This window comes from Chiloscyllium punctatum, chromosome 20 (genome assembly GCF_047496795.1).
Source record: "Chiloscyllium punctatum isolate Juve2018m chromosome 20, sChiPun1.3, whole genome shotgun sequence".
NCBI lineage: Eukaryota > Metazoa > Chordata > Chondrichthyes > Orectolobiformes > Hemiscylliidae > Chiloscyllium > Chiloscyllium punctatum.
Window position 1 is genome coordinate 18678325 of NC_092758.1, and position 18653 is coordinate 18696977.

Below are 18653 nucleotides of genomic sequence, written 5' to 3' on the forward strand. Positions count from 1 at the left end.
CAAAATCCACTTTTGTTTCTATCACAGTGGTGCATTGACATTATAGACTCGTATGGAATTCATTGATTCAATCTGTAGCCCCAGAAATTCATGAAAGCTGAGTGATCCTATGAAAATGAAAGTCCTGTCTATTCAATCTGTGTCAAATGTAATGAATTAATCTACCATGGCAAACTGGGCATAAATGACCTTCTGCACGAATGTCAGCACACTAACTGACCTGAATATGCCAGTAACCAAAATTAAAATTAAGTGCGATAACAGCTTCCCAAGCCACAGTAAGTTTATCATCAGTCTTTGCTGACTTTTGTAAATCTCCCTGGAGGAAGTTGCAAAAGTTTTGCAGGATATCTGGGACAAAGCACAACTGCCTACTCACAATTGCAGTGAAATATTCAAAATACGCAGGGTGGGCAACTGAGCAAGGATTATTTGGTCTCTCATTATAAACCTGGCTTATTGGGCTGTATAGTGCTGTGAGCCTTTCTCTTTCTGCTCTTAAGAAATAAATGGGAAACCCAATGTGGAGAAATGTTTTGCAACATCCCTTTCATTTAAGGAATTGCTAGGAGAAAGTGAGGACTACAGATGCTGGAGATCAGAGCTGAAAATGTGTTGCTGGAAAAGCGCAGCAGGTCAGGCAGCATCCTAGGAGCAGGAGAATCGACATTTCGGGCATGAGCCCTTCTTCAGGAATGAGGAAAGTGTGTCCAGCAGGCTAAGATAAAAGGTAGGGAGGAGGGACTTGGGGGAGGGGTGTTGGAAATGTGATAGGTGAAAGGAGGTTAAGGTGAGGGTGGTAAGGTGAGGGTGATAGGCCGGAGTGGGGGTGGGGGAGGAGAGGTCAGGAAGAAGATTGCAGGTTAGGAAGGTGGTGCTGAGTTCGAAGGTTGGGACTGAGACAAGGTGGGGGGAGGGGAGATGAGGAAACTGGAGAAATCTGAGTTCATCCCTTGTGGTTGGAGGGTTCCTAGGCGGAAGATGAGGCGCTCTTCCTCCAGCCGTCGTATTGCTGTGGTCTGGCGATGGAGGAGTCCAAGGACCTGCATGTCCTTGGTGGAGTGGGAGGGGGAGTTGAAGTGTTGAGCCACGGGGTGGTTGGGTTGGTTGGTCCGGGTGTCCCAGAGGTGTTCTCTGAAACGTTCTGCAAGTAGGCGGCCTGTCTCCCTAATATAGAGGAGGCCACATCGGGTACAGCGGATACAATAGATGATGTGTGTGGAGGTACAGGTGAATTTGTGGTGGATATGGAAGGATCCCTTGGGGCCTTGGAGGGAAGTAAGGGGGGAGGTGTGGGCGCAAGTTTTGCATTTCTTGCGGTTGCAGGGGAAGGTGACGGGAGTGGAGGTTGGGTTGGTGGGGGGTGTGGACCTGACGAGGGAGTCATGGAGGGAGTGGTCTTTTCGGAATGCTGATAGGGGAGGGGAGGGAAATATATCCCTGGTGGTGGGGTCCGTTTGGAGGTGGCGGAAATGACGACAGATGATATGATGTATATGGAGGTTGGTGGAGTGGTAGGTGAGGACCAGTGGGGTTCCTAGACTCAGACTCCTCCCTCCCCTTCCTAGACCTCTTCATTTCTATCTCGGGTGACCGAATCAACACGGACATTTACTATAAACCGACTGACTTCCACAGCTACCTAGACTACACCTCCTCCCACCCTGCCCCCTGTAAAAACGCCATCCCATATTCCCAATTCCTTTGTCTCTGCCGCATCTGCTCCCAGGAGGACCAGTTCCAATACCGTACAACCCAAATGGCCTCCTTCTTCAAAGACCACAATTTCCCCCGGACGTGATTGACAATGCTCTCCACCACATCTCCTCCACTTCCCGCATCTCCATCCTTGAGCCCTGCTACTCCAATCGCCACCAGGACAGAATCTTCTTCCTGACCTCTCCGCCCCCACCCCCACTCCGGCCCATCACCCTCACCTTGACCTCCTTCCACCTATCGTATTTCCAACGTCCCTCCCCCAAATCCCTCCTCCCTCCCTTTTATCTTAGCCTGCTGGGCACACTTTCCTCATTCCTGAAGAAGGGCTCATGCCCGAAAAGTTGATTCTCCTACTTCTTGGATGCTGCCTGACCTGCTGCGCTTTTCCAGCAACACATTTTCTGCATTTAAGGAATTGCCCAAAGAAGAGGAAAAGTTCCAAAGAAGGTAGGTGCCTCCAAAATATATAAATGAGAAACAACTAATGCAAAGTAATGAGCCTTTAATTAATAGTATAATGAAATATAGTAATTCTCCTTTAAGACCCTTGTACCATCCTCATTCAGCTATGGTCTGAATTACTCCTATTCTTGGCTAGATGCCAGAGATTAAAAGTTGAAATTGAGCAGCTACAATTTTAGCCTCATCTGAATCCATTATTTGCATGGTTGCCCTTTAGTGAGGGTGGACTAATCTTATGCATCCATTAGAATTCAATATGCAATTTAAGCACCAAATTGTTACTTCCCTTCATCCCCCACCCTACCCTAGCTAGCCTATTTCCCATACTATCACCTAATTTATTTCCCCAATGATAAATGTTAAAACTGTTGCCCTATACTTTTAGCTTAAGCAGTCATTAATTGTTGGTAAACTCCAGTTGTTCTGCTCTCAGTTCACCCAGAAAACTTGTAGAGTGGCTCATTTCCAAATGTTTGCTGCAGTTCTGTATCCTGGCACTGGGAGATGGATAAGATTATTGCAGATTGATTTGCTAAAATAAATAAAGAAAACATGTTTCCACTGCTACATGGACTAGTAACCAGAGGACACAGATTTAAGATATCTGGCAAAAGAATTAGAAGGGAAACAAGGAAACATTTTACACAGCGCCTTGTTTTAATCTGGAATTCACTGCTTAAAAGACTGGCAGAAGCATAGCGCTGGAGTCAAGTCACACTCCATAAACTTAAGCACAAGATGTAGGCCAACACTTCAATGCAGTGCTGAAGGGCAGTTATCCTGTTGTGTTGAATCCTCTTAATAAGTTAGGAAGCAGTGGTGTAGCGGTAATATCCCTAGATTGATAACCCTCAGACCTTCACTAATTGTTTGGGGGTATGAATTCACATCAAACCATAACAACAAGTGGAATTTAAATTCAATTAACAAATCTGGATTGTAAATCAGTAATGGTGAAAACCATAAAACCATTGTGATAAAAACTCATTTGGATCACAAAGTCCTCAAAGGGAAGGAAATCTCATGCCCTTGCTTTATTTGGCAGATATGTGACTCCAGATCTACAGCAATGTAGGTAAAAACAATGACTGCAGATGCTGAAAATCAAATACTGGATTAGTGGTGCTGGAAGAGCACAGCAGTTCAGGCAGCATCCAACGAGCAGCGAAATCAACGTTTCGGGCAAAAGCCCTTCATCAGGAATAAAGGCAGTGAGCCTGAAGCATGGAGAGATAAGCTAGTAGTTGACTCTTAACTGCCCCCTGGAATAATCTGGCAACATATCAGTTCAAGTTAGGGATAGGCAGCAATTGCTAGTCTTGCCCTCAACTCCTAAATCCCCAAGACTAAAAAAAAGCCTGAGGTCCTGTCTTCTCGCTCAGGCAAAGATGAAGGATCCTATAGCATATTTTTGAAGAATAAAAGAAAGTTCTTCACAGTCTCCAGTGCAATATTTATCTTACATCTATCATTACTATGGAATGGAATATCTGATTAACGGCTTAATATTATTATCACTAGACTATTAATCCAAAGAGAAGAAAGTAAGGACTGCAGATGCTGGAGATTAGAGTTGAGAGTGTGGTGCTGGAAAAGCGCAGCAGGTCAGGCAGCATCGGAGGAGCAGGAGAATCAATGTTTCGGGCAAGAGCCCTTCATCAGGAATGATGCTTGTGAGCCAAGGAGGTGGAGAGATAAATAGGAGGGGTGTGGGGTCAGGAGGAAGGTAACAGAGTGCTATAGGTAGATGGAGGTGGAGGGTAATGGTGATAAGTCGGAGAGGAGGGTGGAGCGGATAGCTCGGAAGGAAGATGGACAGGTAGGACAGGTCAGGTGGGTGGTGCCGAGTTGGAAGGTTGGAACTGGGATATGGTGGGTGGATGGAAAATGAGGAAACTGGTGAAATCCACATTGGTGTTGTATGGTTGGAGGTTCCAAGGCAGAGGTGGGACGGAAGGTAAGGACCGGGGGTTTCTGTCCTTGCTGTGGTTGAAGAGGTGGGGTTTGAGGGCGGAGGTATGGTAAGTGGAGGAGATGCACTGGAGGACATTATTGACCACGTGGGAAGGGAAATTGCAGTCTTCAAAGAAGGAGGCCATCTGGTGTGTTCTGTGTGCTCACAGGAGGACCAGTTCCACCACAGAACAAAACGATATTCCTGTACATGGAATCTGATTGTGTACAAAATTTTACATTGCAAGAAATGTTACACTTTTGTGGTAGGAGCATTCTTAAATCATGAAAGATGCTATATAAATTCATATTGTCCCTTCTGTGTTTGCTCCCTCCTACTTGCCACCAATCTCTGTCAACCTGCCATTTGATTCTTGGGATTCTATGGCCTGATTTCAGAGCTTCAAACAATATTCCATAACACTACAGCCTCAGTGAATACTTCACTGGAATTACAGCCAACAGAATTTGTAAACAGTCAGGAAGAATAGCAAAAATTGAACCTAATCTGATAAAAGAGTGATACGTATGAAACTAATGCTTCATTTCAGTTACTATGAACATTGGTAAACCGCATCTCATCTCTTGTATCAAAAGTCCCTTCAGAGAACTAGTTAATTTGAGTGGCCATTTCACCATTTCCTATAGCGTCAGTTTTTCCAACCTCACAACTGTTATACTGCTCAACTCAAGATCTTTATCTTTGGTGGTACCAAAACTATTTTAAATGCAGAGAGCATAGTTATTTTTTCCATATGTTTGTTTAGCTTTCACATTTCATGAAATAAAGATGCTTAAAGAACTTCTGGTATGTAAAAGATAAGAATTTCAAACATTCTCAGTAGAAGATTTAATCAGCATGAGCAAATCATTTTCAGTTCTCAGATGTTTTGACTGATGGTGTTTAAAATAGTTCTGAGAGTATTTTGGTTCTTATGGATGTTCAATTCTTTTCGGGTATATACGACTCCTTGTTTAATTAGTGAAATTTGTGATTTAAACAAATGTTAGTTATGTGTTATCTACCAGCTATTGAGTAGCTGTGGATTGCAATGTCCAGCCAGCAGGCTTGAGTTACATCATAACAGCAGGTTGCTGTGGATGGCGTGGATGTGAGCATCAAAAGGGGCTTCACCCATGCATGTTTGGATGCAGCTTTGCGTTTATATCTTAGAATGGGATCGCTTTTTTGTCAAGCTTGGGCTTAGTGCATTTAAAAACAAATCAGGACTCAGAATGTTATCATTCTGTCCCTTTGTTATGAAATCCATACCACTTCATATTGTCATGATCCTTGTTGATGGTCATACTGGGAACTTATATCCCAGAGTGCTACCTGGCTTGATAGATCACATAGGTTAAAAACAAGGACAGCAGATGCTGGAAACCAGAGTCTAGATTAGAGTGGTGCTGTAAAAGCACAGCAGGTCAGGCAGCATCTGAGGAGCAGGAAAATCAACATTTCGGGCAAAAGCCCTTCATCAGGAATAGCGCTCTATTCTTTTACAGCACCACTCTAATCTAGACTCTGGATGGATCACATGTTTCATTTTTGCAGCTGGTTACTATAATGGGTTGTCACTGGTCACATATTCACACAAGGCTACAGTCTGTACTTTAATGAAAGAACATAGGTTTATTACACTAAAGAATAAAGAACAAACAAAACTATATATCTAAGATAATTAGGAAGATCTTAATATAAAAAATGAATCTTAATACCAATAGCAAAACAAAATTTCAACATGTTTTTCCAATACTATCCTTTTATAGATACTCAATTATAGAGAACTTTCACTTCTATCTCAATTATCTGAAATTTTAATTGACTGATATTTCCAAATATTTTCTTCTTGAACTGCAGAGATAGTTTCATGATTACGTTCTGAGTCTGCTGGCATGAATCTTACAAAGATAACGCAATTATACCTCAAATTGTTGCCCAATTCAAATGAGGTTGATGTTGGTAGGGAAGGTTGGTATTGTATCTTAAGTTCTTTGACTCCGATCTTCTGTGTAACATGCAGTCCCTTTACAGAGTTGAGGTGTCTGCAGTTCATTCCTATGATTTCTTCTCTAAACTTTATTATCTCTTCACCTCCTTCTTCTCCTATAAACTTAATCACTGACCAATGTTAAATTAGGTGTCCCTCTTCATTAAACTCAGTTACCACTGCTGATCTGTCAACCTCTTTGATGATTTGTCTGCTCAGTTGATTTGGGCAAATTTCCTTTCATCTTGGTAAACTTTGCTTTTTCCAGTCCAGGAGAAAGTGAGGACTGCAGATGCTAGAGTACCAGAGTTGAAAAATGTGGTGCTGGAAAAACACAGCAGGCCAGGCACATCCGAGGAGCAGGAGAATCGATGTTTCAGGCATAAACCCTTCTTCAGGAATGAGGCTGATGTGCCAAGTGGGCTGAGATAAAACATAGGGGGGATGGGAACTTGGGGGAGGAGTGCTGGGAATACGATAGGTAGAAGGAGGTGAGGGTGAGGGTTATAGGCCAGAGAGGGGGTGGGGATGGAAAGGTTGGGAAGAAGATTGCAGGTCAAAAGGGCGGTGCTGAATCTGAGGGTTGGGACTGAGATAAGGTGGGGGGAGTGGAAATGAGGAAGCTGGAGAAATCTACATTCATCCCGTGTGGTTGGAGGGTTCCTAGGCGGAAGATGAGGCGCTCTTCCTCCAGGCGTCATGTGGCCAGGGTCTGGCGATGGAGGAGGCCAAGGACCTGCATGTCCTTGGCGGAGTAGGAGGGGGAGCTAAAGTGTTCAGCCACGTGGCGGTTGGGTTGGTTGGTGAAGGTGTCCCAGAGGTGTTCCCTGAAACATTCCGCATGTAGGCGGCCTGTGTCCCCAATGTAGAGGAGACCACATCGGGTGCAGGGGATACAGTAAATGATATGTGTGGAGGTGGAGGTGAATTTGCGACGGATTTAGAAGGATCCATTGGGGCCTTGGAGGGAGGTGAGGGGGGAGGTGTGGGCACAAGTTTTGCACTTCTTAAGGTTGCAGGGGAAGGTGCTGGGAGTGGAGGTTGGGTTGGTGGGGGGTGTGGACCTGACGAGGGAGTCGAGGAGGGAGTGGTCTCTCCTGAATGCTGGTAGGGGTGGAGAGGGAAATATATCCCTGGTGGTGGGGTCTGTCTGGAAGTGACGGAAATGATGGAGGATGATACGATGTTCCAGTCCAGCATTCCTTATCTTTGCTTCACATACTTACTTCCTATTCTTACATTCTGGTCACGACTTTTCAACTGTTCTCCGACTTTCACATAGGTTATTTGGCTCAACTTTGTTTCCAAGAACTAAAGCAAGCAAAGCTTCCTTCATTGTTGGACAAGAACATAGGATGCACTTCCTGAATGCATTTGAAAAAGATTTTCCGTTTCAATAGGACAATCCTTACATTGTGCCTTTCAAACTTTGCAAAGTTTTTTTCAGATGGGCAGACATTACAACAGTAACTGTACTTCGAAAGGCACTTCATTAGTTGTAAACACTTTGGGAACATTTGAAAACACTCAGCAATGATTTTCAAGCAAAGTGATTCAGCACCTTGGTGTTATGTGAGAATCTTTCAAGGCTGGTACAAAGGTGAGGAAATTCAATGTTGGTTAGGTCACAGTGACAAAGCTGTGTGTGGTTTTCCGTGCTCCATTTTAGAAAGGATATTAAAATCAGCACAGGATAAACTCACCAGGAATGCCATAGAATGGAAAATATAACCCAGTTCATCACATTGTTGATACAAGTCCTTAAATAAATGGACTTCTTAAATTTAGTTATGACAAAATGGGCTATGAATATATAAATTATCTGCCTGTAACCATAACAACTATTCCTACAGTACTATAAATATTTTAAATGAAATAAATTTACCTTTATAATTCCATATGATACTAAACTATTTTTCATGTTCCAAAAGCAATGACATTTTTTATATACACCTTATCTCTCAGATACATCTCGAACTCACTTGATTATTTTGAAACTCTTCTGGACAGGAATTCTACTTAATTCTACCTTTTTTTCTAACTATAGTTTATGGCTAACCCATTGACAAGCATCATTATTTTCTATTTTTGCTTCATTTACTCAGAACTGTATTGCAGTATCAGCGTAGATAATGTACTAAACCAGTAAAGTAAGGTTTAGAATGACTAACATCTGATTCGGTGAGACAATTTTCATTCACCCACAGGATGTGAACTTGCTAACAAGGTGAGAAGATGTTGGTCAGCTGCCTTGTGGGAGGATTGCAGTCTATTTGGTGCATATACAGCCACTGAGCTGTTAGCAAGAGTATTCTAGATTTTTGTCCCAACAACAATGAAAGAACACTGATTTATTTCCAAGTCAGGATAGGTGTGTGACTTAGAGGAGAACTTGTAGGTCGTGGTGTTCCCATGTCTTTATTTCCCTTGGTCATGTAAAGGGTTCTGTTGATAAACATTCAGGAGTTGCTGGAATGCATCTTCCATCTGGTACACACTAATGTTGAGATGGTGGAGGTGGAAGGAGAAAATGTTTAAGATGGTGATAGGTTGCCAATCAAGCCTGTTGCTTTATCCTGTTGTATTGAACTTACTGAGTATTTGTGGAGTTGCATTCATTGAGGCATGTGAAGAATGTTCCATCACACTCCTGCCTTGTGCCTTGTAGGTGATAAAAGAGTTTTGGGGAGTCAAAAGGTGAGTTACTCATCTCAGAGTCTGTAGCTTCTGATCAATCCTTATAGCCACAATGTGTATATAGCTGGGTCTGGTATGTTTCTAATGTATTGTGGCAATCTCCCCAAGAATGTTGTTCGAGGAAAATGTGCCCATGTTACTACCATTGACTGTTAAGGTCTCATTTTGGAGATGGTTGTTTACCTGGTACATAGGAGCCACAAATGAAACTTTCCATTTAAAAGCCCAAGACCACTTATTGTTCAGGTCTAGCTGCAAGTGGGTAATGTATGTGATTGAATCAAACTGATATCAATGGTTTATTCTATGCATTAATAATTATAGAGGTCCTAGTATGTTTTCCATATTTATACAGTAGTTTTAGTGAATTTCCAAATGCTTTCAAAGTTATTTTGAACATAGAGGAGTAGGCCATTTGGCCCTTCAAACCATCCTAGATTATGGTTGATCATCCACCTCACACTATCTCTAAATCCCAAGTTATCATTAGTATGTTGAAATCCATCAAACTCTAGCTTGAACATACTTAATTACTGCGTTTCCAAATTCCTCAGTAGAGAATTCCAAAGATTCACAGAGAGAATAAATTCCTCCTCACTTTCTTTCTAAAAGACTTGCCCCTTGTTGTATGACTGTCTCCACTGTTCTAGAACACCTGAACCAAGGAAAATATCCTTTCTGCCTCTACTCCATCTAGGTTGTTGAGAATTTTGTAGGTTTAAAAAAGATGTTGCCAGTGTTGGAGGGTTTGAGCTATAGGGAAAATAGGCTTGGGCTGTTTTTCCTGGAGTGTTGGAGGCTGAGGGGTTACCTTCTAGAGGTTTGTAACATCATGAGGGGCATGGATAGGCTGAATAGACAAGGTATTTTTCCCTGGGTGTGGGGAGTCCGGAACTAGAGAGCATAGATTTAGGTAAGGCGGGAAAGATTTAAAAGAGACCTAAGGAGCAACTTTTTCACAGAGATGGTGGTGTGTGTATGGAATGAGCTGCCAGAGGAAGTGGTGGAAGCTGGTACAATTACAACATTTAAAAGGCATGTGGATGGGTAAATGAATAGGAAGATTTCACAGGGCCAAGTGCTGGCAAATGGGACTAGATTAGGTTGGGATATCTGGTCAGCATGGACGAGTTGGACCGAAGGGTCTGTTTCTGTGCTGTACATTTGTATGATTCTATGATTCTAAGATCACTTTTCATTCTTCTGAACAGGTTCAGTTTTGTCAAATTTGTCTCATAGGAAAGTTCTGCCATCCCAGAGATTATTCTGGTGAACCTCTGTCATAGAGTCATAGAGCATTTCAGTCTAATTCATCCAGGTTTTCCAAACTAAACTAGTCCTGTTTTCCTGCTGTTGGCCCAAATCCCTCTAAATCTTTTCTATCTATGTACAGTCCAAATGTCTTTTAAATGTTGTAACTGTACAAGCATCTATCATTTCCTTAGGGAGTTTTTTCCATATATGCACCACCCTCTGATTGAAAACGTTGCCCCCCTCAGTTCCCTTTTAAATTGTTCCCCACTCTAATTAAACCTATGCCGTCTAGATTTGAACTCCCCTACCCTAGGAAAAAGACCTTTGCTATTCATCTTATCTATGCCATTCATGTTTTATGAACCTCCATAAGGTCACTGCTCAACCTCCCATGGTCCAGCGAAAAATGTCCCAGCCTATCCAGCCTGTCCAAATAACTCAAACTCTCCAGTACCAGTAACATGCTTGTAAATCTTTTCTGCACCCTGTCCAATTTAATAATATGCTTCCCAAAGCAGGACGACCACAACTGCACGTAGTACTCCAAAAGTGGCCTCGCCAATGTTCCGTACAGCTGCAACATAATGTCCCAACTCTAATACTCAACATTCTGACCAATGAAGGCAAGCGTGCCAAATACCTCCTTTACACCCTGTACCTGTGCTGCCATCTTCAAAGAACTATGCACCTGAACCTCTAAGTCTTTTTATTTGACAACACTCCCTCGTGCCCCTACCATTGACTGTGTAAGTCCTGCCCAGGTTTGTCTTACCAAAATGCAACACTTGGACATCCAGTGTCTGGACTAGATTTCAGTGAGGACCACAGCTTTTTCAATAACCATTGTTACCTTCTTTGCACAGCAGGTAAAACAAAGGGCAAGTCTCTCTCTCTCTCACACACACAAACTCTAAATGCTGCAGTTCAGACACCGTTGACAGAACTTAGGACAGAATTTGCAAAATCAAGAATCTCAGAATTGACTGCTCAACTGCTCACATCAACACCATCAGTTCCACCTATTGACAGCTGCAATATTCTTTTACTTGCTTGCCATGAACTATTCCTTGTAGATTTTGATTTGACTTTTATCCTTACGAATTCACCTCTTATTTCTATGGTGTGTTGTGTTACTATTCCTTTCGCATCCAGTAATTAATAAACCAACTCTCTGCTGATTCAAGAAGGCCTGATTCTATTGACACTTTTTGAAGCAGATGTTCATTTGGGTTTGGGAGAAAGGTATCCAGAAGAAAAGGGATCCTTTGTAAGTTAACCTTATTGTGACCGATCAAGGGAATAGTGAATAAAAAAGAGAAGCCAATTCAGCTCTCCTCACTTAACAATTAGGGGCATTCCATCTGGAATCAAAACAAATTGGGGAACTTCACCTGGTTGCAGTTGCCTCTTTATTACTTTCCCAAGTGTCCCAAAGATTAAAGCACAATACTAAAGCTGTCAGTCTTTCACCAGAAAGTGACTCATCCTATTTTTAATAATAAATACTAAACTGCTTAAAATTACTATAAAGAACAACATCATCTGGCAGAGGTTCAAAGGAGCAATTAAATCAAAGGGCTGTAATGATGAATGTCTTGAACTTCCCTCCAGAATTTATGACACCAAACTCTTGATTCAATTATTGCCGACTCATTTGTTGCGAGCTTGTAGATTGCCTTGTAATTTTATACATAATTATAAAAGACAGTATCATACAGGTACTTTGACAATTTTTTTTATTTAGGTCCAACTAAGAGTTTCTTAAAATTCTCTTGTCAATGTTTTTTTAATACACATTCACAGGATGAGAGCTAGGCAGCATTTATTGCCCATCCCCAATGGCCCACAGGGCAGTTAAGAGTCATCGCTGTGCCTTTAGAGTTACACATAGGCCAGATCAGGTGAAGGTGGCAGTTTCCTTCCCTATAGGACATTAGTGAACCATGATGCCCCAACTCCTAGACTCAGATTTGTTTTCTCTAAGAACTGACAATGGTCATCATGAGACTCTTAATTCCAGAGCTTTTCTTATCAAATTCAAATTCCAGCATCTGCCGTGGCCAGATTCGAACCCTAATTCCTGGAACATTACCTGTGCCTCTGGATAAAGTTAAAGATCACACAACACCAGGTTATAGTCCAACAGGTTTATTTGGAAGTACATGCTTTCAGAGCGCTGCTCCTTTGTTAGGTTGCTAGTGGAGCAAGATCATAGGACACAGAATTCATAGTAAAAGATCAAAGTGTCATACAACTGATGCAATGTATTGAACAAACCTAGATTGCTGGTAAGTCATTCATCTTTTAGAATGGGGTTGCAGGTTTTGATTCATTAATGTAAGTCCGAGAACTTCTTTCAAGCTACATTCTGAAGATAACTTAAGCTTTTATTAAAGAAGGTGACATCTCACCTCAGATAATGAATTAAAGGTGTGAGGTTAGAGTCTGTCTGTATCCCACCCTTGAGTCAGACTGGTTCTATTTCCAAAATAGGAATTGACAAAATGTTACATGAACTGACTGCCTAGATTGTGTGCTTTTTGAACAAGATAGAATGTATCTGCAAATGCAAGTTCGTTCCTTAGACTTATATGTGTGTGCATGGGTGTGAGGGAGAGACAGTGTGAGAGAGTAAGTGTGTGTGCGCGTGTGGGAGAGAGAGTGAGACAGTATGTGAGTGTGAGTGTGTGTGTGTGCGTGTGTACATGAGTGTGATGGAATATATGCCTGTGAGAGGCACATAAGTGTGAGTGTGTGTTTGTGTGTCTGAGAGACAGTGTGTGTCTGAGAGACAGTGTGTGTATGAGAAAGAGTCTGCACACACACTCTTACACATGATCACAGTCACACACACACAGCCACTCTCTCATATTTATGCTCTCTCTCAGACATACACATACTCACACTCATGCGCACACCCTCTCACAGGCATACACTTTGTAACATTCGTGCACATATACACACACACACTCTCCTACTCTCTCACTCCCTCACACCCACGCACACACATATAAGCCTAAGGTGTGAATTTGCATTTGCAGATTTGTATTAGCAGGTACATTCTATCTTGTTCAAAAAAACACATAAATCTGTAGGCAATCAGTCCATGTAACATTTTATCAATTCCTATTTTGGAAATAGAACTGGTCTGACTCAAGGTTGGGATACAGACAGATTCTAACCTCACACTTTTAATGCATTGTCTGAGCTGAGATGTCAACTTTCTTTTTATAAAACCTTAAGTTTTCTTGGGAATGTGACTTGAAAGATGTTCTTGGATTTACATATTAATGAATGAATTGAAACCTGCACCCATTCTAAGTGATTAAAGACTTAACAACAATCTAGGTTTATTCAAAACATTGCATGAGTTGTATGACACTTTGATCTTTTACTATGAATTCTGTGTCCTATGATCTTGCCCCACTAGCTACCTGATGAAGGAGCAGTGCTCTGAAAGCTTGTACTTCCAAATAAACTTGTTGGACGATAAGCTGGTGTTGTGTGATGTTTTAGCTTTGTCCATCCAGTCCAAACCCAGCACCTCTGGAGTAACAGTTGAGTCTTAATATCGCTAGGCTGTTCCCCAAACCCCTGTCCTAAAGGCACTGGACCTTTTCTCTGGTGTTTTTTTTAATGTATAAGGCTCCCTCATTTTCCAGGTCATCATTATTCGTGTGTGAGCCTTGGCATGATGCACAGTGGTTCAGTAGTTAGCACTGCAGCCTCGCAGCGCCAGAGAACCCGGGTTTGAATCCAGCCTTGGGTGACTGTGTGTGTGGAGTTTGCACATTCTCCCCATGTCTGCATGGGTTTCCTCCCACAGTCTGAAGATGTGTAAGTTAGGTGAATTGGCCATTCTAAATTGTCCATAGTGTTCAGGTTAAGGGTAAATATAGGGTAAGGGGAATGGTTCTGGGTGGGTTATTCTTTGGAGGGTCGGTGTGGACTCGTTGGGCCGAAGGGCCTGTTTCCACACTGTAGGGATTCTAGGATATAGTGCAGTGGTATCTCATAATAAACATCCCATCCCCACAGACACATATTCTAGTGCAAATGGTAGATAGCAATTAAAAACATGAATTCTAGTTAAACTTTCCCTTCCTAAACCAATCATGCTGAGGCAAATGTAATAAGCTAATCAGTGCTGTCTTTCAGGTCAGCCATCATTGCACAGACTGGATGTCAATGTGGAATCTTCATGTCCTTTTTGACTTAACTACTCGCTATATAGCTTAGCTGAGTATTTTTCTGGAGTTCATTAATCCATATTTTTTAAAAGTAAAGCCATTTGAATGTTGGACTGTATCCTCAACCTACAGGCTAGACTTTGAAATTGTGGGTTCACACAAAAAGGTTGATAATCAACTAGCAGGACAAATCCAATCCAGAAAATTTCTGATCCATTAGTCTCCTCTTGATTTTCAGTAGAGTGATGGAAGGTGTGATCAACAATGCTATCAAGCAGCACTAGTTTTGCAATAATCTACTCATTTTCTCTCTGTTTGGGTTCTGCCAGAACCACACAGTTCCTGACCTCGTTAAAGCTTCAAACATGGATAAAAGAGCTGAATTCCAGAGCTGAAGTGAGAGTGACTGCCCTTGGCTTAATCCTGGATGCTGTCGAGCTTCTTGAGTAGAGCTGTATTTATTCTGGCAAGTGGACAGTATTTCAACACTTTCTTGGCTTCTGCCTTATGGGTGGTGAACAGGCATTTGGGAGACTGGAGATGAGTTACATGCTGCAGAATCCCCTGTCTCTGACCTATTACTTTGGCCACAGTATTTTCATGGTTGATCCAATTCAGTTTCTGGTCAATGGTAACCCCAGAAAGTTTGCATTATCAGTTATCAGTAAGTCAGTAAGATATCATTGAGGACCTGAAATCCTGAACTTATCGACTTCCTTATCTAGTGGAGATCAATATTTACACTTTACTTCAAGAAATCAACATAAACCATGAAATGAACTAGGCACCATCAGTAATCTGTACAATTCAATTCCAAATTAAGGTAAATTATTTATAATCTATGCCATCAACGGATCCTTACCTGAAGCCAGGATCTAACCAGATCTAGAATTGTCCTCAAAATTTTATGCCCTGACCATAACACTGTATTCCATTGAATCCTCTGATGCATAATGTGGAGGTGCTGGTATTGGACTGGGATGGACAAAGTTAAAAATCACACAACGCCCGATTATAATCCAACAGATGTATTTGGAAGTACTTGCTTTCGGAGTGCCGCTCCTTCATCAGCTAGACTATAACCTGATGTTGTGTGATTTTTATCTCTTATGTATGTTATTAAACCACACAGGAGTGTAGTGACACGCCCGTGTAATTTGTATATGTTTCATTCAAGACTTGGATAACATCGTAAATGAGGAACTTACGGAGATGACTAGCGATCAGTACTAGACTGGAACTTATTAACACAATATGCCAATGAAGTTTAATGCTGCCACTCAGATTGAAAGATATGATCAAAATTAAGTGGGTGTCACGTCTGCCTGAACCCTTGCAATAATGACATTTTACACTATGACAAACAAAGGAAACTCTGCATATCAAATAAAATGACAGTAATTTGGGTGTTTGTTTTTCTTTGTTTTCCTTGATTCCTTTTAAGGTTCCCATGACACATTGTATAAATTTAGAATGTGGTTTATTACACATTTTGCCCTTTCCTAAAATACGCTCAACTTATTCCACAATAAGACATGTCAGCAAGTTACTCACCATCCGCTGCTAACTTTAGAACAGTTCCAAGAATCTGCACTGAGGGAATGTCATTTAATTTAATGATTGTGTCATGATAAACATGTTGCACAGGATTGCTTGTGTGAAACAAGTGTCAGTCTTTCTCAGTTAGTAAGATTCTTACCTCAAAATTATGAAATTGGGATTCAAATACCACTCCAGGAATGTGAGTTTGTAATCCAGGCTGACACCAATAGAGGTGTTGATTTAATTTTGATTTGATTTGATTTATTGTAGTCACATGTCCCAAAGCACAGTGAAAAGCTTGGTTTTGAGAGCAGTACAGGCAGATCAAAGCAAACAAGGACACACAGACCGTTGGGTGTTTAGACAGAGTGAGGCATAGAAGGTTACAGCTATACAGAAAGTGCACAAAATAAGATCAACGTTAGCAAGGTCAACATTACTTGATGTTAGAGAGGAGACTTTCAAATGAGCAAGAATGAGTTGGACACAAGGGTCTGTTTCCATGCCGTACATCTCTATAACTGAGTCTGAGCATTCAGATTAACATGAAAATTCCTTGGCATTAATTCAAAGAAGAGTGTGAGAGTTCACCCCAGTATCCAAGCCACTTATCTCTCAATCAACATCATTATTGTTTCTTAGATTGAGTTGGGGCGTGGATTATCCATGATATAATTGAATGACAGAACAGCCCTGAGAGGGGATGGGAGAGGCTGACTGGCCTATTCCTCGGACTTTTAGTATTCATAATGGACACTCCTGTGGTGTATTTTATCACCTTTTTCTTCACTCAAAGAAGGGTACATTTCCCAATGATAATATTCTCACTGGGGCATCATTTTACTGTGAATTTGCTATTCACTCAATGTAGAAAGCACCAAACCAATCGTAGCTTTTAGAATTGGCTCCAAGTGCAAACATGAAGCTCATCATCTAGGCTGATCCTGCAGAAGGGCTCTAGTGGTGCTGCAGTAATATCCCTACCTCTGAATCAGGAAGCCTGGGTTCAAATCTTTCCTGCTGCAAGGGTGTTTAATAAAATCTCTGAACAGGGGGATTAGAAAAATAGGTTAAGAAAAAACAGATGGGTCCTGCAGCTACAAGTTTAGTAAAGGGTAAATGGCAGGATGTGGTGCAGTGATTTCCAATGGGGCAATTGATTGGGACTTATGTCCCTGAATGACCCTGGAAAGAGCAAAGAAGTTACCTGAAGAACTACTTGCAAATTCATAACCACTGCCAATATTGTCTAGAGGCTAGCTGCATGAGTGCTCACTCCTTCTGACTGTGACTTTCCCACCCCGTCTCTCCACTGTCCTAGAAACAGAATTTGTGACGATTCCTTTAGCATTTAGTCAGCCGCTAGTCCTGCACTCAAAACAATTTCTCCACTTATCTTTTCCAGGGTAATCTCCCTCCCCTGCTTTCAAGCTAACGGTTTTGTGATCATTGCAACATGACAGGCTGACAGTGCTCTCACCTCAGTTACCCGATTGTTAGTTCAAGCCCTGTCCAGAGACTTGCAATGAACAAAGCCTGGGCTAAGAGAAGCACGGAGAAGGTGATGCCCTGTTAAAGGATTAGTTTTCCAATGAAATATTAACCCAAGGCTCACATTTGCTTCCTTGGGGGCTGGGTGGGGGTGCTGTATTATATTCTAAGGCACAACTTGAGAACAACATGAGTTCTCCCTTGCGTACTGGAAAATAGTTAACCTATAATCAGTATTACTGAATATGGTGATCCAGGCCTGATCCTATGGTAGCTGGAAGGATGATCTTCCAGCCACATTTCATGCAAGATTGACTGCAATTCTGGTTTGGCAGCATCCGAGGAGCAGGAGAGTGAACGTATTGAGCATACGCTCTTCATCAGGAATACCATTGCTGATGTTTTGAGTCTAACTGACCCTTTGTCCTTGACAAAGGGTCAGTTAGACTCGAAACGTCAGCTCTTTTCTCTCCTTACAGATGGTGCCAGATCTGTTGAGATTTTCCAGCATTGTGTTTGTTTCAGATCTCCAGCACCAACAGTATTTTGCTTTTACATAACTGCAGCATATCATTTTGAGAGGCAACATGAAATTGCAAATCATTATTATTATTATTTTCGTTGGTTTAGAAATCAATTATATGCGGGCTGAGAAACTATATGTGGAACAGGTGCTAGCAGACACTGACTGGTTCTGCTGAATGTTCCAGTATTTTCAATTTGCATCAGATTTCCAGCACCTGCAGCATTTTTTCCTATGTTTAGTTTCAGATTGAACTTCACAACAGTGAACGATATAGTTTGTGTTGACTCTCTGTTCCCAGCTTGGAAATGGACAACGTTTTAAACGTGGATCGGAGGCAACCACAGATAAGGCTAAGAATAACTAAGAATTGCCCGTTGTGTCTGTTTTGTCGACATTATTGCTGTGTTATGGTAGCTGCCCCGGGCAGAAATTCCGTTCACGTCCCCCTTTTTTTCAGCTTTGTATGGCAATCTTTAATAAATAAAATCATTATTTCTACGAAAAACTGGCCAGTCTTCCTCAGTAGCGTCCAGCAGTTTTGCAGTTCAATGTGTCAATTGGATTAAGTTCCAAACTCGTTCATCGGAAAGTCTTCAGCTGGCCCTGATCTCCCAGATTTAACAGAGTTGCTGTCATCAGCAATTATACAAATCTCTGCGGTTTGAATGAGGAATCCGATGAACGCCATAATAAAAGAACAAAGGGCATTTCACACACAGTTTCATGACAAAACACTTCCCATTCTCTGCAAATAGCCTTAATTTCCTCCGACACATGGGGCCCTCTTGGCTACTTTTACCTTCCCCACTCTGGATGGGCTGTGCA